Raw genomic sequence first — 20681 nt, forward strand, 5'->3', positions numbered from 1 at the left:
ACCTTTAGAATGTGAGAGAAGATGCTCTTGTGACAATAAAAGCACTGCTAAGTGCACCTCCAATCATAAATCATTTTCAGAATTGCTCCTGGCTTTTTAATTTCTTTCATTTGTAGGATTTATAACACACTGACTTGTTAAAATGTTTATTCAATGTTTTTTGCATCACATGGGCACTGTTGGCAAGAAACCAGATTCTCATGTGCATTAATCTAAATCTCGGCAGCAATAACCTACGTTTTTAATAAATGACCAATAATTGTGTGCAGGGGAGGGGATTTTTTGCTATTCTTGTACTAATTAAAGTTGCCACCAGTATGGATGGTTAAACTGGCTTGTTCCACTCTTCCCTAACTAATATTCACCATTCTTCCTTTATAACATTGTGTCATTGAAACAGAAAGCTTCTTGCCTGAAAATTATTTATAGAGCGTTGCAGAGCTTTATAAGATTTTTATATGCTCCTCTGCAAGCCAGTCTCCTTTTGGAATAGAGTTTGCTTTCAATTTTAGTTCATGGAAGAGAACTATTTGATTTCTTTCCATAGTTCTCAGCTCCAGAAATGTGTATGAACATATATCATCTCTTCTGACAACTTCCTTATTTCTGCTGGCTTTTGGGGAAAACTGTATAGAATCCTAGAAGTTAAAGAGGGATTGGATGATCTAATGGTCTCTTCTATCCTACTCCCAGTGCAAAATTGTGCCCTTACAGTACACGTCTGTCTACTGTTTTATTCAATCTAGTCCCAAGTGATGGGATTTCTGCTATTTCCTCTGGGAGACTATTGAGCAGCCTAACATCTTACTTTCAAAAAGATTTTTTATATTCACCCTGAATTTAACCTTTGTTTAATCTTCTCCTAGTTCTATTCCAGTGTTTAACATTAAATCAATAGAAGTTAGACACCTAAATAGTTTTGAGGATCTGGGCCAAAGTGCTTGATTCTTCACTGTATTGCGCTGTTTTATGCTGCTGCACTAATTTGACTTCAATGGGCTACATTGGCTTAAAACTGGAGTAACAGAGTGGGGAATGTGACCAAAAGTAAGTTATACCTGTTGCATATTGTCAAGGTTCCTTCCCCACTCTGAACTCTAGGGTACAGATGTGGGGACCTGCATGAAAGACCCCCTAAGCCTATTCTTACCAGCTTAAGTTAAAAACTTCCCCAAGGTACAAACTTGTCCTTGTCCTTGAACCGTATGCTGCCACCACCAAGCATAGTAAACAAAGAACAGGGAAAGAGATCACTTGGAGACATCTTCCCTCAGAATATCCCCCCAAGCCCTTCACCCCCTTGCCTGGGGAAGGCTTGATAAGAATCCTCACCAATTTGTATAGGTGAACACAGACCCAAGCCCTTGGATCTTAAGAACAATGAAAAATCAACCAGGTTCTTAAAAGAAGAATTTTAATTAAAGAAAAGGTAAAAGAATCACCTCTGTAAAATCAGGATGGTAAATATCTTACAGGGTAATCAGATTCAAAACAGAGAGAATCCTTCTAAGCAAAACCTTAACTTACAAAAACAGGAATATACATTCCATCCAGCACATCTTATTTTATCAGCCATTAAACAAAAGGAAATCTAACACATTTCTAGCTAGATTACTTACTAACTTAACAGGAGTTGTAAGGCTGCATTCCTGATCTGTTCCTGGCAAAAGCATCACACAGACAGACCAACCCTTTGTTCCCCCCCCCACTCCAGCTTTGAAAGTATCTCGTCTCCTCATTGGTCATTTTGGTCAGGTGCCAGCGAGGTTATCTTAGCTTCTTAAGCCTTTACAAGTGAAAGGGTTTTGCCTCTGGCCAGGAGGGATTTTATAGCACTGTATATAGAAAGGTGGTTACCCTTCCCTTTATATTTATGACACATGTCAACAGTGTGAAACTCCTGAGTGAGTGCCAGGGTATTACTCCTGCGGGAAGTCTTTGCCACTGCGCGTGTGCAGGATTTATGCCCCCCACAGATTTCTTTGCTTCCCCACAGAAAAGTGACTTTCTGATGGGGAAGCAAAGGGAAGCCACAAGAGTGGTCATGCGACCTTCCCCAGCAGTATGTTTCGGGTGCCCAGAGCAGCTGGCAGAGATCACTGTGAAATCACTGTGGAGCAGGGGCCAGGACTGGGGAAAACCAGGCTGGTGGCTCTTACCCTGTGCTAGGTTCAGCTGCTATCCCCAGCTGATCTGAGATGGGTCGGACTTCCTCATCTCCTACACAGCATCGAGGGCCATGTTAAACCCACCCCCAAATTACTCCCCTGGGTGTATGAAGCTCTGCAATCTCTCCCCCCCACACACACACACATGCTTCCTGCACCCATCACTCCTCAGATGTGGGGGAGAGGGGAATCAATGTACAGGGAGCTACTCCCCCATCTGCCCAACACCTGTGCATCCAAACCCCCTCATAACCAAACCCTCCCACTAAGCCTCACCCCCCCACTCAGAACCCACCCCCCGATGAACCCCACTCCCCCTGCACCTGGACCCTCCTGCAGAGTCCCATTACCATTGCACCCAGAACTCTCCAACAAGCCCTTGTACATCCAGATCTCCCCCCGCTCCCAGATCCCCCCACTGAGCCACCCACACCTAGATTGACCCACACAAACTCTCTCAACCCACACCTGGATCCCTCCACATTAAGCCCCTCCACACTTGGATCCTGCCTTGCTGAGCCTGCTTACCCACACCTGATGCACCTGGCACAGAGGAGCAGGGCCCAGTCCTTGCACTGTGTCAGGGTTGGGTGCAACCTCACTGCTGAGTCTGTGTCCCGGGAGGAGCTACACCGTGATCTCCCACCTCTGTGCAGCCAGTGGCCTGTGCTCACCAGTGCCATGCTGGAGCCTCCACATTTATTTGACAAATAAGAATTGCAGAATTTTAAAATATGTGCAGAATTTTTATTTTTTTGGTGCAGAATGCCCTCAGGAGTAGGTACTGTTAACAATATATAGACCACTGCCCTCTAGTGGAGAAAATGTTAGACTTCCTCAAGAAAATTAAATTAAGTCACTGCTCAACAAATAAGCAAGTGTGCATGCTGTATCTAAGGACATAACACCCAAACTTTTCAGATGCACCACAGGGCCCATAAGTGTAGCATTATGCCATCTTATTTGTCCAGGCTTGGACTTCTAAAAAGGTACCAGCAGAGTTATAAAGCAGATGTATAAAGGTATCTGCTTTATAAGGGGACAGTTCCACACTTGCAGTAGCTACAGGCCAATAACTCTGCTTTCTACTCCCAGAAAAGTTTTTACAAATGTCCAACTCCAGACTCTCCTTGTGAAATGCTGTTACTTGGGACTTCACTGCTGGGTTATCTACAATGGAGACTCTACTTCTTACTCTTCATCTTTTCTCCGAGATCCATTTGATAACAGCATATATAGATCTAAGGGCAGGATTTGATTTTGTCAACCGAACTGCTCTGTGGAGGACCCTATGAGGCACTGGAATTTTCAATATCCTCCTGAAGTTAACTCAAGATCTACACAATGACTAAGGGGCACCAGTATGATGGAGGACCCACAGGCCTTATAAGATTACATGAGATCTGGGGTGAATGAGGGATGTATCCTAGCCCCAGCCCTGTCCTTCCCCACAGAGTGGATTGGCTCTGTTAAGGTTTCTTTCCCACTTTGAACTTTAGGGTACTGATGTGGGGACCCACATAAAAGACACCCTAAGCTTAGGTGAAAAACTTTTCCAAGGTACAAACTTTGCCTTGTTCTTGAACAGTATGCTGCCACCACCAAGCATTTTAAACAAAGAACAGGGAAAGAGAGCATTTGGAGAAGTTTTTCCCCAAAATAGTCCCCCCCAAGCCCTCCACCCCCTTTCCTGGAGAAGACTTGATAATAATTCTTAGCAATTTGTACAGGTGAACACAGACCCAAACCCTTGGATTTTAAGAACAATGAAAAATTAATTAGGTTTTTAAAAGAAGAATTTTAATTAAAGAAATGGTAAAAGAATTACCTTTGTAAAATTAGGATGGCAAATACTTTACAGGGTATTTAGATTTAAAACACGGAGGATCTCCCTCTGGGCAAAACCTTAAAGTTACAGAAAACAGGAATAAACCTCCCTCTTAACACAGGGAAAATTTATATAAAACAAAAGATAAACTAATTTGCCTTGCCTGGCTTACCTATACTGGTTGCAATATTGGAGACTTGGATTAGGATGGGTTGGAGAAGATGGATTTCTATATGGCCTCTCTCAGTCCCAAGAGAGAACAAACACACAAACAAAAGCCTCCAGCTCCCGCCCCCAAGATTTGAAAGTATCTTGTTCCCTTATTGGTCCTTTGGGTCAGGTGCCAGCCAGGTTAGCTGAGCTTCTTAACCCTTTACAGGTAACAAGATGTTGCCTCTGGCCAGGAGGGATTTTATAGCACTGTATATAGAAAGGTGGTTACCCTTCCCTTTATATTTATGACACGCCCCCCCCCCCAATCACAGATAGGGTGTAACACTGGCTGTGATTTTTTTCTGGAGCTTTAGGATAAAACAGAGTTAATAAGACACAAGCATTTTTAAATATACTACTAACTGTATAAAGACTAACAATATTTTTTACATTTTACGGATGATTTGGACGAGTTGATTTTGGGAAACTTTTACAGGAGAGTGCATCAGCCACTTTGTTAGAAGCTCCTGAAATGTGTTGTATGTTGAAATTAAAATCTTGGAGAGCTAAACTTCACTGAATACGTTTTTTGTTATTTCCGGTGGCAGTATGAAGCCACTGTAGCACAGCAGTAGGTTGGTTTGCAGGTGGAAACACTGTCCCCAAATGTATGGGCGTAGCTTTTCCAGAGCGTAGACAATGGCGTAACATTCTTTTTCACTGATTGACCAGTGGCTTTTTCTTTTAGACAGCTTTTTGCTGAGAAACATGACAGGATGGAACTTTTGATTTGTTTTTTTTTCTGCATTAAGACTGCTTTCACACCACACTTGGATGCATTTGTGGTTACTAGGAACCATTTGTTAAAGTTTGGGGCCCTTAGCACAGGGTTAGACATGAGTGTTGCTTTAAGCTGGTTTGACACTTTTTGTTTACTGAACTGCATTTGGCTGGTGTTTTTTTTTTGTTGTTGTTGTTTTTTTTGGTTAGGTTTGTTAATGGGGTGGCGATTTGGCTGTATTTTGGTACAAATCGCTTTTAATATCTGGCCAAGCCGAAGAAGGATTGGACCTGTTTTTTTTACTTTGGGACAGGCCACTTTTGGATAGCATTTACTTTGGCCTGTAGGGGGTTGATAGTTTTTTGACTGACTCACCTGGTGTTGAAGGTAAGTTTCTTTGTTTAGGCCTATTTGACACTTTTTAGCCTGAACAGTTAGTCCTGCCTTCCTTATGCGCTTGAAGACTTTTTGTAGATGTTCCAGGTATTCTGCCCAGGAATCTGAAAATATGGCCACCTCGTCAAGGTAGGCGACTTCATATTTTTTTAATTTCGCTAGGAGACCATCTGCAAGTTTTTGGAAGGTGGCGAGTGCATTTTATAGCCCCAAAAGGAGCACATTAAATTTGTACAGCCCAAGATGTGTGATGAAGGTTGACCTTTTTTTGGCGGATTTATTTAGCGGTACCTGCCAGTACCCCTTGGTTAACTTTAAGGTAGAGATGAACTGGACCCGTCCCAGTTTTTTCAATAGTTTATTTGTGCGTGGCATTGGATAGTTGTCTGGGCGATTTACAGCATTTAGCTTACGGTAGTCCACGGAAAAACCTATCTTCCCATTTGGTTTGGGAACTAGAACCACTGGAGATGCCCATGCACTGCCAGAGGGGCGGATTACGCCCATCTGTAGCATATTTTGGATTTTTGGTTCTACCGCAGTTTTAGCTTGAGGAGACACCTGGTAAGGTTGAGTTTTAATTGGGTGAGCATTACCTGTGTCAATGGAGTCGTATGCCTGTTCAGTCAGTCCTGGGGTGGCTGAGAAAGTTGGCGCGTAACTAGTGCACAGCTCCTTGATCTGATGTTGCTGCATACCCCCGAGGGTCATGGAGAGGTTCACCTCTTCCATGCCACCATCACTTTTTCCTTCATAGTAGACACCTTTAAGCCACTTAGCGTTATCTCCTCCCTGGGCTGTAAACTGACAAACCTTTAATTTTCTGGAATAAAAAGGCTTTAGAGAATTAATATGGTACACCTTAGGCTTTCGGTTGGAGGTGGGGAATGCTATGAGATAATTAACAGCTCCTAGCTGCTTTTGGACCGTGAATGGCCCTTTCCATGACGCTTTTATTTTATGGGCCTGGAGTTCCTTTAAGACCATGACCTGGTCCCCAACTTTGAAGGACCACTCTCTGGCATGTTTATTATACCAGGCTTTTTGCTCTTTTTGAGCATCTTTTAGGTTTTCTTTAGCAAGGGCTAAAGAGGTTCAGAGTGTGTTTTGTAGGTTGGTTACAAAGTCCAGCATGTTAGTTCCTGGAGAAGGTGTAAACCCCTCCCATTGCTGCTTCATCAACTATAATGGCCCCTTAACCTCACAGCCATATACAAGTTTAAATGGTGAAAACCCTAAACTGGGATGTGGTACAGCTTTGTAGGCAAAGAGCAACTGCTGCAACACTAGGTCCCAATTATTGGAGTGCTCATTTACGAATTTACGTATCATGGCCCCCAAAGTTCCATTAAACTTCTTCACATGCTATTTGTTCGATGGTGGTAAGGGGTAGCAACCAAGTGATTTACCCCATGAGCTTTTCAAAGGCTTTCCATAGTTCCTGCCAGGAAATTAGTTCCTGCATCTGTAAGAATGTCAGAGGGCCAACCTATCCTGGCAAAAAGTCTGTTAGTGCCTGGCACACACTTTTAGCCCTGGTGTTGCTTAGAGCTACTGCTTCTGGCCATCAGGTGGCAAAATCCATGAAAGTCAGTATGTACTGCTTTCCTCTGGATGTCTTTTTCAGAAAAGGACCCAGAATATCCACAGCTACTTACCTAAATGGAACCTCGATGGGGAGTGGCTGGAGAGGGGCTTTGACCTGGTTTGGGGTTTTTTTTACTTTTTGGCATACCTCACAAGATCGGACACAAGCAGAAACATTCTTGCCCATTCCCTCCCAGTGGAATGACCTCCCCAAATGGTCTTTGGTCCTGATCACCCCAGCATGGCCACTAGGATGATTGTGTGCTAAGCTTAAGAGCTTTTCCCTCTACTTAGTTGGAACTACCAACTGTTTCTGAGGATGCCAGTTTTTCTGGTGCCTTTCCTTGTATAAAAGTCCTCTTTCTAAAACAAACCGGGATTGATTAGAAGAGTTGAGAGGCGGTGGGTTGCTCCATGCCTCAGTCCAAGCTTTCTGGAGGCTTTCATCTGCTTCCTGTTTGGCCTGGAACTGTTCCCTTGATGCTGGAGACATTCGTTCCTTAATGGATTGTGGATTTGGGCTTGGTCCCTCTGGAAGCAATTCAGGTGATGGGGCTGTTTCCGTTGATGGTGAACTGCTCTTCGCTGATGCTCTGTGGGGTATTTCAGACTCTTGTGTAGGGTCACCTGCTGCTGCTGCTGCCAGTGCAGACTCAGTGGTTCCCTCTGGTGGTGGAGCTGTAGTTGGGGTTGCAAGCATTGGACTCAGTGCTGGCAATGCTTCTGGTGCTGGTTGCTTTGCCAGTTTCGGTTCGGGGACTGGCTTTGGCTGGGTCTCTGGGACTGGATCCACTATGACCATTGCAGTTGTTGGCAGGGGATCTGGTTCCACCACCTCCATCTGGGTCTCTGATAACACAGACAGGGCCCTGGTGGAAGGCTCAGGAACAGGGATAGGTGTGGAAGCTTGCTTAGTCTGGCTGCGGGTGACCATTCCCATCCTCTTGGCCAGCTTTACCTGGTTGGCCAAGTCTTCCTGCAGCAGAATGGGAATGGGATAATCATCATAGACTGCAAAAGTCCACATTCCTGACCAGCCCTTGTACTGGACCAGCAACTTGGCTGTAGGCAAATTGAAAGAGTTGGACTTGAAGGGTTGGAAGTGACTTGAACTGTCACTTGGGCCTCTGGGTTGATTAAGTCGTGGTCCACTAAGGACTGATGGATAGCTGATACCTGGGCTCCAGTGTCCCTCCACGCTGTAACCTTCTTCCCGTGCACACTCACAGTTTCTCTTCGCTCTAAGGGTATCTGGGAGGCATCTGGGCCTGAGGACCTTTGGTGTGATCCCGGTGCAATGAACTGTAATCTGTTGGGGTTCTTGGGGCAGTTGGCCTTCACATGGCCCAGCTCATTACATTTAAAACATGGCCCAGTTGACTGGTCACTGGGGCGAGGTGGGTTGCTGGAGAATGGTGTAGTGGGATGGTAAGGTGTCTGGGGTTTTCCCCAGTTGCCCGCAGTGAAAGAGTTTTGTTTCGGGTTGCTCCTTCTGATATTCGCTCCAACTGCTACTAGTTTTTTTCTTTTCTGCCACCTCCACCCATTTGGCTCCAATCTCTCCCGCCTCGATTACAGTTTTGGGCTTCCCATCTAGGATGTACCTTTCTATTTCCCCAGGAACACCCTCTAAGAACTGCTCCATTTGCATTAGGAAGGACAACTCTTCTGGAGATTTAACACTTGCTCCTGATATCCAGGCATTCCAATTTTTCACATTGTGGTAGGCACGTCAGGTAAATGACACGTCTGGTTTCCTCCTTAGGGCTCTGAACCGCCAACGGGAATGCTCGGGTGTTAGCCCCATTCTGACTCTTACCTGGGTTTTAAAAAGTTCATAACTGTTTATGTGTTCCTTTGGCATTTTAGCCGTAACCTCTGATAAGGGTCCACTGAGCTGCGGCCTCAGCTCTACCATGTACTGGTCTGTAGAGATGCTGTACCCAAGGCAGGCCCTTTCAAAGTTTTCTAAGAAGGCCTCAGTATCGTCGCCTGCCTTGTGGGTGGGGAACTTTCTGGGATGGGAAGCGGTACCTGGAGAAGGATTGCTAGGGTTGGTTGATATATTCTGCTGAGCCCTTGCCTTCTCCATCTCCAGTGCATGCTTCCTCTCTTTTTCTTTCTCCTCCAGAGCTCTCTTGTGGGCAGCTTCCTCTGTCTCCATCCTGGCTTTTTCTGCCTCCACCCTGGCTTTTTCTGCCTCCATAGCTCTCTTTTGGGCAGCTTCCTCTGCCTCCACTCTGGCTTTTTCTGCCTCCATCTCCAAGCGCCTTAAGGCTATCTGTCCATCATGCTCTTTTTTGTTTCTCTTCAGCTTTGAATCTGGCCAGCTCTAGTTTATTAGCTGCTTCACTGGTAGTCATTTTCCTGAATTCTTGTGCTTAACTCTATCTATACCCAAGAATTAGGAGGGGAAAAAAAAACTTGTGAACTTCCCTGCAGGAGGTTAACTACCCTGCCTTTAGGTAGAGAAAACTCCAGCTCAACAAAGAAAAATCCCTTTTTAAAAAACTAACACCTCTGTCTCCAGGCAAAAAGACAGAAAACCCTCTAGCTGCTCTAAGCTTAAAAAGAACCTCTTCAGGTCTGTGCTTTTGGTTCAAAATTATCTCTGGTTCAGAATGATCCCACCACTGCCACCATGGCAAGGTTCCTTCCCCACTCTGAACTCTAGGGTACAGATGTGGGGACACGCATGAAAGACCCCTTAAACTTATTTTTACCAGCTTAAGTTAAAAACTTTCCCAGGGTACAAACTTTGCCTTGTCCTTGAACAGTATACTGCCACCACCATGGGTTTTAAACAAAGAACAGGGAAAGAGACCACCAGGAGACATCTTTCCCCCAAAATATCCCCCCCAAGCCCTACACCCCCTTTTCTGGAGAAGGCTTGACAAGAATCCTCACCAATTTGTACAGGTGAACATAGAGCCAAACCCTTGGATCTTAAGAACAATGAAAAATCAATCAGGTTCTTAAAAGAAGATTTTTAATTAAAGAAAAGGTAAAAGAACCACCTCTATAAAATCAGGGTGGGAAATACTTTACAGAGTATTCAGATTCAAAACACAGAGGATCCCCTTCTGGGCAAAACTTTAAAGTTACAGAAAACAGGAATAAACCTCCCTCTTAACACAGGGAAAATTTATATAAAACAAAAGATAAACTAATTTGCCTTGCCTGGCTTACCTATACTGGTTGCAATATTGGAGACTTGGATTAGGATGGGTTGGAGAAGATGGATTTATGTCTGGCCTCTCTCAATCCCAGGAGAGAACAAACATGTAAACAAAGAGCACAAACAAAAGCCTTCCCTCCCCACCCACCCCCAAAGATTTGAAAGTATCTTGTTCCCTTATTGGTCCTTTGGGTCAGGTGCCAGCCAGATTAGCTGAGCTTCTTAACCCTTTACAGGTAACAGGATGTTGCCTCTGGCCAGGAGGGATTTTATAGCACTCTATACAAAAAGGTGGTTACCCTTCCCTTTATAACAGGCTCCTTAAACACGTCTCTACAAATAATACTACAATTGTCAGTTCAGCTTCTTTTACTGACCTGATGACATCATCTGTATAGTCCTCTTTGGCCAGGATGCAAACAACCTTAAATAAAGATTAGGGCTGTCAAGCCATTAAAAAACTAATCGCGATTTAAAAAATTAATCGTGATTAATCATACTGTTAAACAATAATAGAATATGATCTATTTAATATTTGTGGATGTTTTCTACATTTTCAAATATATTGATTTCAGTTATAACACGGAATACGAAGTGTACAGTGCTCACTTTCTATTTATTTTTATTACAAATATTTGCACTGTAAAAACAAAAGAAACAATATTTTTCAATTCACCTAATACAAGTACTGTAGTGAAATCTCTTTATCATGAAAGTTGAACTTACAAATGTAGAATTATGTACAAAAAATAACTATATTCAAAAATAAAACAATGTAAAACTTTAGATCCTACACGTCCACTCAGTCCTACTTCTTGTTCAGCCAATCGCTCAGACAAATAAGTTTGTTTACATTTTCAGGAGATAATGCTGCTTGCTTCTTGTTTACAGTGTCACCTGAAAGTGAGAACAAGCATTCACATGGCACTATTGCAGCTGGCTTTGCAAGATATTTACATGCCAGATATGCTAAAGAGTCATATGTCCCTTCATGCTTCAACCACCATTCCAGAGGATATGCGTCCATGCTGATGAGGGGTTCTGCTCGATAATAATCCAAAGCAGTGCAGACCAACGCGTGTTCATTTTCATCATCTGTGTCAGATGCCAGCAGCAGAAGGTTGATTTTCTTTTTCTGGTGGTTCAGGTTCTGTAGTTTCCGCATCGGAGTGTTGCTTTTTTAAGACTTCTGAAAGCACGCTCCACACCTCGTCCCTCTCAGATTTTGGGTGGCACTTCAGATTCTTAAACCTTGGGTCGAATGCTGTAGCTATCTTGAGAAAACTCACATTGTACCTTCTTTGCGTTTTGTCAAATCTGCTCTGAAAGTGTTCTTAAAATGAACATGTGCTGAGTCATCATCCGAGACTGCTGTAACATGAAATACATGGCAGAATGCGGGTAAAATAGAGCCAGAGACATACAATTCTCCCCCCAGGGAGTTCAGTCACAAATTTAATTAACACATTAATTTTTTAATGAGTTTCATCAGCATGGAAGCATGTTCTGTGGAATAGTGGCTGAAGCATGAAGCAACATACAAATGTTTAGCATATATGGCAAGTAAATACCTTGCAATGCTGGCTACAAAAGTCCCATGTGAATGCCTGTTCTCACTTTCTGGGGACATTATAAATAAGAAGTGGGCAGAATTAGCTCACATAAATGTAAACAAATTTGTTTGTTTTAGCAATTGGCTGAACAAGAAATAGGATTGAGTGGACTTCTAGGCGCTAAAGTTTTGCATTGTTTTGTTTTTGAGTACAGTTATGTAACCAAAAAAAGCTACATTTGTAAGCTGCACCTTCATGATAAAGAGATTGCACTACAGTACTTGTATGAGGTGAATTGAAAAATACTATATCATTTTTACAGTGCAAATATTTGTAATAAAAAAATAATATAAAGTGAGCAGTGTACACTTTGTATTCTGTGTTGTAGTTGAAATCAATAGATTTGAAAATGTAGAAAAACATCCAAAAATATTTAATAAATTTCAATCAACATTCTATTGTTTAACAGTGCGATGAAAACTGTGATTATTCGCAATTCATTTTTTTATCACAATAATTTTTTGAGTTAATCGCATGAGTTACCTGTGATTAATTGAGAGCCCTAATTAAATATGGACTAGAGAACTTCAGCATGTGGTAGTTGCCCTTGGGCTAAGATTTCTTGGGGGAAAAATAAAATCCAGAGTGTCAGCATAAAAGTTGTGATACAAGACATCTATGCCGCTGGACAAACCCTGGAAGTATTGGATGAATTCATCTTTCTGAGCAGTAAATTGTCATTAAATGGGCACCGCCAGTGAGACATCCAAAGGAGAATCAGTTTAGCAGCCCCATCCATGAAGGGCCTGCATAATATCTGGAGCCAAAAGAAGGTGAAATTATATACAAAAGTACAGATTTATCAAACCTGCATACTTCCAGTCCTCTTATATGGCTCTGAAACATGGAAGTTGCTTAAACAAGACAGCAAGTGGCTGGAGGCATTATATGCATTGCCAGCAGTGACAACTGGGCATAATATGGTTTGATTTTATCAGTAATAGGGATGTATTATTGAGGATTATACTGGAGAGGATTGAAGTCAACTGTCACATCTTGGTCATACAGCCACCTTGGAGATAAAGTCCCTGCACATCGAGCTCTGACAATCCGACTTGAGATCAGGAAGAGACATTTCCCGGCCACTGACTGGAGGTGGCTATGTGGTCATTCACAGCTAACCTAGTTGAACCAGATCAGTAATAACCTTGTGGAGCTTTTAGACATCTGGAATAAAGCCATACATTGTGGCCAACATTTGGAGCTATGGATCTCTACTGTCTACACATGTTGTTTGTTAACAAATGATAATGATGTTGCCCTTTAGGGGCTGACCCAAAGAGCATATGTCCTTTTAACAGTGAACAGAGATTTTTTTTCTTTAGCTCAAGGGAAAGAGGTCTTTATTTGTTGAGCAGGCAGTCTAGAGTTTTTTACTATTGAAAACCATGAAGTTCTGGTGCAGACAAATTAATGGGAAGAATTCAGGCAAGCCATACTGGAGACATTAGCATCACAACGGAAGCTCCATTTGTATTGATGGGAAGTGAGTTCTGCAGGGGGCAATCCACATCAGTGTTTCTTCCTGGTGTCATGGAGAGACAACCTTCTGATGATTACGGATAGAGGTGAGACTTGATCTCACAGTGACCTTTGACACTTCTGTGCCTAAGATGCTGTTGACTCATCCATGAGACTTTGCATGGATGGATGGAGTTGCATTAAGCTAATTCCGCTCATTCCTCTCTGGCAAATACCAAAGAGTCATGATGGGCAACTGCTTCTCCTTCCTGTAGGTCTCAATCCTGTCACTATTCAACGGGATATGTGAGAACACTAGGGGTGACTTTTGTGACAATATGGTCCCAACTGGCCTCACTCTGCCAATGACACCAACTCTGTTTTCTTTCACTTCCATCATCATCACTGTTTTCTCCCAGCTATCCCACTGTCTGAAGCAAATTCCATCTTGTGTGGAAAGGAAACTGTCTTGAGATACTCCATCCTCTCCTAAATGTGTTGCTGGAATAAAAAAGAAAATGCCCAGAGAAATTTGCAGAAGTGAGGACACATCCCCTCTCGTGGGGAGTAGGGGGAAGCATCTGTACCCACACTGGAGAATAAAGTATGCAGTACCTGGGTGATGCTGGATTTATCAGGTCTCCTGAATACGTTACAACACTAGGCAGACAGCTTCTGTCATTTTTACCTAGTCAGGAGATTATGCTCTTTCCTTTAAGATGAAGCCCTAGTCACAGTGATTTGTGCTTTTGTCACCTCTGTGCTGGCCCAGTGTAACAAATTGTCTAGGACTGAAGGGGGATATCAGGCAAAAAAAAACTGCATCTGTTTCATCCCCTGAAAGTGTGCCATCTAAGTGGGACAGATGTGGAGCTCACACTAGTGCTCTGGGAATTTCAGTGGCTCCCAGAGTCTCTTTAAGGTGTAGGTCTTTAGCTTTAAATGGCCCCAGTCATCTCACAGACCACAAATCACTGTAAGTCATTACCGATGAAGACTACAGCCATCTGACTGAACCCTAAATGAAGCTCTTGTAGGATGGGACAAGGCGTTCTCAGTGGGACTGCCTGCCTGCAAAGGTCAGTATGAGTTTACTATTTGGAGGAGAACATTTTAAGGCTCTTCTCCGTGCAGGCCTCCCCCCGCCCCCCAGCAGCAAACAGGCCTAGCAATGCCTTTCCTCTCATTAAACAAGAGGATAATCCCATTGATGAAGTCATCATAAAAAAAAAAGAGTAGGGAGGGGAGTAGCATGCAGTCCTTTGTTTCTAGATCCTACGGTTACAAGTATGTCACAGCTCGGTCCTAGGTACAGTGTGATCCTATCCCTTTGCAGGATTTTGTTTTAAACGTTAGAGAACTCATCAAAACTTGTAATTCAGCATTAAAGGGTGCAGGAAGAAAACCTCCTGGAGATAGTGTACTGCAGCTTTAAAGCTCCAATTCCTCAACGTGGCACTCTCACAGTGCATCTGTTTAACATCCTGCAGGTTCTGGAATTCATTCTGAGAATTATTCTTAAACAGCATTCCACAGAACTTGTGCTCACATGACACTTCTCTTCAAGTTCAGAGGGAAACAACACAAGTTCTCTTTTTCCTACACAGCTCTCTTATCCGCTGCCTAATAAAGATGGACTATGAAATGTTGGAGAAAAAGTAGCTGTTTTTCTCTACTGTAGAATTTCTTTTTTAGTTATTTTTAATCTGACATCTATTCTAACATGCACTCACACTGCATTTATTTAAATTTCTCCCTTCCTTTTGTTTTATTATTTACCTCCTGTTCCAAAGAGATCACAAAAGATTTTATTTCTATGAGCAATTGGTGGTGGTGGTCTTCTTTACCTTACTGCTCACCTTTCTTTATTCCCTTTCCTATCATCATCCAGCCAGGTGCCTGGTTGAAATTGTGATCAGATGAGATGATTTCACCCATATTTTTGGAATCGGATTAGATTTCCGCTAACCAGACAACTCAGTGCTACTTGCTCAGAGGCTGGATTGCTATGCTGGGCCTTGATTGGATTCAATTCCTGAAATAAGTCTGAGCATGAAAGAGCTTTGGGTTAGACAGGAAGACCAAGACTCAGCCACAGAAAGTGGTAATGCTGATTTTAGTAGATCATGCTGTTAGTATCCAGCCAGTGCCCCACTATAGTGCTGCTGGATGAATTTTCTTCTGGAGCTGAATAGACCTTCCACAGTTACATTACATATGATTTAAAAATATTATTTAAAAAATATAAATCCTCATGCTTCAAGTCATAAGTAAACAACTAACTCATGGTGGTAAAGCAGAAATGTCCTCTATCAGCAAGTAACTTCAGCATAAGGTTTTAGCACCTTCCACTGAAGCATCTGGTGATGATTGCTGCCAGAAACAACTTACTGGACTAGATAGACCACATGTTTGATCCAATTTGGCAAGTCCTACACTGGATCAGGCCAGTTGTATTCTTACCTCACAAGTAGCAGGTCAGTAGCCCTATGGAGGGAGAAGGAATGTAGCCAGTTAAAAGTACTGCTCTTGAGAGTATGCAAGGAATCCAAGTCCCAACATCACAGATCTCCAGGTATCCATGTGGAGTGTCAGTCCATCCATGCAGTGCTATAGACTCCTTTTCCTGTGATAGAACACAACCTACTTTGTGATTATGCTACTGTTGGCCACTTGGTCTTCAGCTGTGGGCTTATACCGCTTCTGAGAAGAAAAACTGCTGAGTCTAATGTTGCTTCTGCAAGAAACAGAATTAATTTTCAAAGAGAAATCTGTATTTCTCCTAGAAGAACATCTAATGCAAACTACTTTGTGGCTCTTCCATCTCTGCAATCTGGCTACATTCTCCCTGAAATTAGAGTTAACCTCAGACATCATTGGGTGTAGGAGCTGCTGGCACTTCATGAGGGTAGGTCCTGCTTGATTTCATATTTATTATAAGTTGTTCCTTTCCACGCTGACTGGTGAAGGGGAGCACTTGCCCTCCCTCTTTTTTTTTTAAACCAAGATAACCTTGTTATCAGCATGTGAGAGCTGTTCAAGCTCAAACGCATGACGCAAACCCACTGTGGATTATAAAACTCTGCAAACAAATTTCACACCACTGGTGAAATGGAGAGGTTGTATTTCTATTGGTTTTGCAGAAAAAACACCATGCCTTGAGCCCAATTTTTACAACTACATTAAACAGTGCTTACTGTGCCTGCAAACTCCCTTTTCCATAATCCTTAACTAGGGAAAGAGAATTAGGCTTTCGTGCGCCTACACCTGGAAAATAGAGCAGAACAAATGATTTCTTTTGAAGCATCTGGTATACCTACCAATGCCAAGGGCAGCATAGTGTACACAATGGAGCCATATTCTGATCTGCTGAATAGTCATTTTGCTTTGAATAGAGATAAAGGAAAAACTGTAATGCACGCCAGAGAATGCAGTAGCTGCAATCTCCAAATAAATAAAATAGATGACTATCAGATGATCCATCCATAAACAATGTGATGAATGCATGCTGAGTCTGAGTCAATGGAACTGATGGGAGATGAGAAATCAGTTTGATTTCATGATAATATCTCTGTAAGGTCAAGTGAAAGATGATCTGGGAGATAAGAATGGCCATACTGGGTCAGACCAAGGTCCATCTAGCCCAGTGTCTTGTCTTCTAACAGTGGCCAATGCCAGGTGCCCCAGAGGGAATGAACAGAACAGGTAATCATCAAGTGATCCATCCCGTCGCCCATTCCCAGCTTCTGGCAAACAGACACCATCCCTGCCCATCATGGCTAATAACAGACATCCCCTTTCTTTAATTTTCCTCTAATACACGTGCTAGTTGCATAAGCTGTTATTAGTCAGCCATTGTTTAGCATGAAGTCTGCTGCTTGCCAGGGGCTAAGATTCGTGATGTGACGGAGAGACTGCCGAGACTCATCAAGCCCTCGGATCGCTACCCCTTCCTGCTTCTCCACGTGGGCACCAATGATACTGCCAAGAATGACCTTGAGCGGATCACTGCGGACTATGTGGCTCTGGGAAGAAGGATAAAGGAGTTGGAGGCGCAAGTGGTGTTCTCGTCCATCCTCCCCGTGGAAGGAAAAGGCCTGGGTAGGGACCGTCGAATCGTGGAGGTCAACGAATGGCTACGCAGGTGGTGTCGGAGAGAAGGCTTTGGATTCTTTGACCATGGGATGGTGTTCCATGAAGGAGGAGTGCTGGGCAGAGACGGGCTCCATCTTACGAAGAGAGGGAAGAACATCTTTGCCAGCAGGCTGGCTAACCTAGTGAGGAGGGCTTTAAACTAGGTTCACCGGGGGAAGGAGACCAAAGCCCTGAGGTAAGTGGGAAAGCGGGATACCGGGAGGAAGCACAGGCAGGAAGGTCTGTGAGGGGAGGGCTCCTGCCTCATACTGGGAATGAGGGGCGATCAACAGGTTATCTCAAGTGCTTATATACAAATGCACAAAGCCTTGGAAACAAGCAGGGAGAACTGGAGGTCCTGGTGATGTCAAGGAATTATGACGTGATTGGAATAACAGAGACTTGGTGGGATAACTCACATGACTGGAGTACAGTCATGGATGGTTATAAACTGTTCAGGAAGGACAGGCAGGGCAGAAAAGGTGGGGGAGTAGCACTGTATGTAAGGGAGCAGTATGACTGCTCAGAGCTCCGGTACAAAACTGTGGAAAAACCTGAGTGTCTCTGGATTAAGTTTAGAAGTGTGTGCAACAAGAGTGATGTCATGGTGGGAGTCTGCTATAGACCACCGGACCAGGGGGATGAGGTGGATGAGGCTTTCTTCCGGCAACTCACGGAAGCTACTAGATCGCATGCCCTGATTCTCATGGGTGACTTTAATTTTCCTGATATCTGCTGGGAGAGCAATACAGCGGTGCATAGACAATCCAGGAAGTTTTTGGAAAGCGTAGGGGACAATTTCCTGGTGCAAGTGCTAGGGGAGCCAACTAGGGGGAGCGCTTTTCTTGACCTGCTGCTCACAAACCGGGTAGAATTAGTGGGGGAAGCAAAAGTGGATGGGAATCTGGGAGGCAGTGACCATGAGTTGGTTGAGTTCAGGATCCTGACGCAGGGAAGAAAGGTAAGCAGCAGGATACGGACCCTGGACTTCAGGAAAGCAGACTTTGACTCCCTCAGGGAACAGATGGCCAGGATCCCCTGGGGGACTAACATGAAAGGGAAGGGAGTCCAGGAGAGCTGGCTGTATTTCAAGGAATTCCTGTTGAGGTTACAGGGACAAACCATCCCGATGAGTCGAAAGAATAGTAAATATGGCAGGCGACCAGCTTGGCTTAATGGTGAAATCCTAGCGGATCTTAAACATAAAAAAGAAGCTTACAAGAAGTGGAAGCTTGGACATATGACCAGGGAAGAGTATAAAAATATTGCTCGGGCATGTAGGAAAGATATCAGGAGGGCCAAATCGCACCTGGAGCTGCAGCTAGCAAGAGATGTCAAGAGTAACAAGAAGGGTTTCTTCAGGTATGTTGGCAACAAGAAGAAAGCCAAGGAAAGTGTGGGCCCCTTACTGAATGAGGGAGGCAAGCTAGTGACAGAGGATGTGGAAAAAGCTAATGTACTCAATGCTTTTTTTGCCTCTGTTTTCACTAACAAGGTCAGCTCCCAGACTGCTGTGCTGGGCAACACAAAATGGGGAAGAGATGGCCAGCCCTCTGTAGTGATAGAGGTGGTTAGGGACTATTTAGAAAAGCTGGACGTGCACAAGTCCATGGGGCCGGACGAATTGCATCCGAGAGTGCTGAAGGAATTGGCGGCTGTGATTGCAGAGCCCTTGGCCATTATCTTTGAAAACTCGTGGCGAACGGGGGAAGTCCCGGATGACTGGAAAAAGGCTAATGTAGTGCCCATCTTTAAAAAAGGGAAGAAGGAGGATCCTGGGAACTACAGGCCGGTCAACCTCACCTCAGTCCCTGGAAAAATCATGGAGCAGGTCCTCAAAGAATCAATCCTGAAGCACTTAGAGGAGAGGAAAGTGATCAGGAACAGTCAGCATGGATTCACCAAGGGAAGGTCATGCCTGACTAATCTAATCGCCTTTTATGATGAGATTACTGGTTCTGTGGATGAAGGGAAAGCAGTGGATGTATTGTTTCTTGACTTTAGCAAAGCTTTTGACACGGTCTCCCACAGCATTCTTGTCAGCAAGTTAAGGAAGTATGGGCTGGATGAATGCACTATAAGGTGGGTAGAAAGCTGGCTAGATTGTCGGGCTCAACGGGTAGTGATCAATGGCTCCATGTCTAGTTGGCAGCCGGTGTCAAGTGGAGTGCCCCAGGGGTCGGTCCTGGGGCCCGTTTTGTTCAATATCTTCATAAATGATCTGGAGGATGGTGTGGATTGCACTCTCAGCAAATTTGCGGATGATACTAAACTGGGAGGAGTGGTAGATACGCTGGAGGGGAGGGATAGGATACAGAAGGACCTAGACAAATTGGAGGATTGGGCCAAAAGAAATCTAATGAGGTTCAATAAGGATAAATGCAGGGTCCTGCACTTAGGATGGAAGAATCCAATGCACCGCTACAGACTAGGGACCGAATGGCTCGGCAGCAGTTCTGCGGAAAAGGACCTAGGGGTGACAGTGGACGAGAAGCTGGATATGAGTCAGCAGTGTGCCCTTGTTGCCAAGAAGGCCAATGGCATTTTGGGTTGTATAAGTAGGGGCATAGCGAGCAGATCGAGGGACGTGATCGTTCCCCTCTATTCGACACTGGTGAGGCCTCATCTGGAGTACTGTGTCCAGTTTTGGGCCCCACACTACAGGAAGGATGTGGATAAATTGGAAAGAGTACAACGAAGGGCAACGAAAATGATTAGGGGTCTAGAGCACATGACTTATGAGGAGAGGCTGAGGGAGCTGGGATTGTTTAGTCTGCAGAAGAGAAGAATGAGGGGGGATTTGATAGCTGCTTTCAACTACCTGAAAGGGGGTTTCAAAGAGGATGGCTCTAGACTGTTCTCAATGGTAGCAGATGACAGAACGAGGAGTAATGGTCTCAAGTTGCAATGGGGGAGGTTTAGATTGGATATTAGGAAAAACTTTTTCACTAAGAGGGTGGTGAAACACTGGAATGCGTTACCTAGGGAGGTGGTAGAATCTCCTTCCTTAGAGGTTTTTAAGGTCAGGCTTGACAAAGCCCTAGCTGGGATGATTTAACTGGGACTTGGTCCTGCTTTGAGCAGGGGGTTGGACTAGATGACCTTCTGGGGTCCCTTCCAACCCTGATATTCTATGATTCTATGATTCTATGAACATGTGATAAAGCTGGGATACCCTCTGTACTCCATCGCTTTTGGCATGATCTATAGAGCCGCTGGGACTTAGGTGCTTGTTTGTCATGGTTGGTAAGGAGGGAATCCAAACGATACTATTTGTCACTATTACTTTTGAAAAATTTAGAACAGAGAAGTTGACTGGCGTGTCAATTCCAAAACCAATTCTAATAAACCCTCATAACTGTGTTTGCATGAGTTTAGTTTT

Source organism: Dermochelys coriacea, chromosome 1 (assembly GCF_009764565.3).
Source record: "Dermochelys coriacea isolate rDerCor1 chromosome 1, rDerCor1.pri.v4, whole genome shotgun sequence".
NCBI classification, from domain to species: domain Eukaryota; kingdom Metazoa; phylum Chordata; order Testudines; family Dermochelyidae; genus Dermochelys; species Dermochelys coriacea.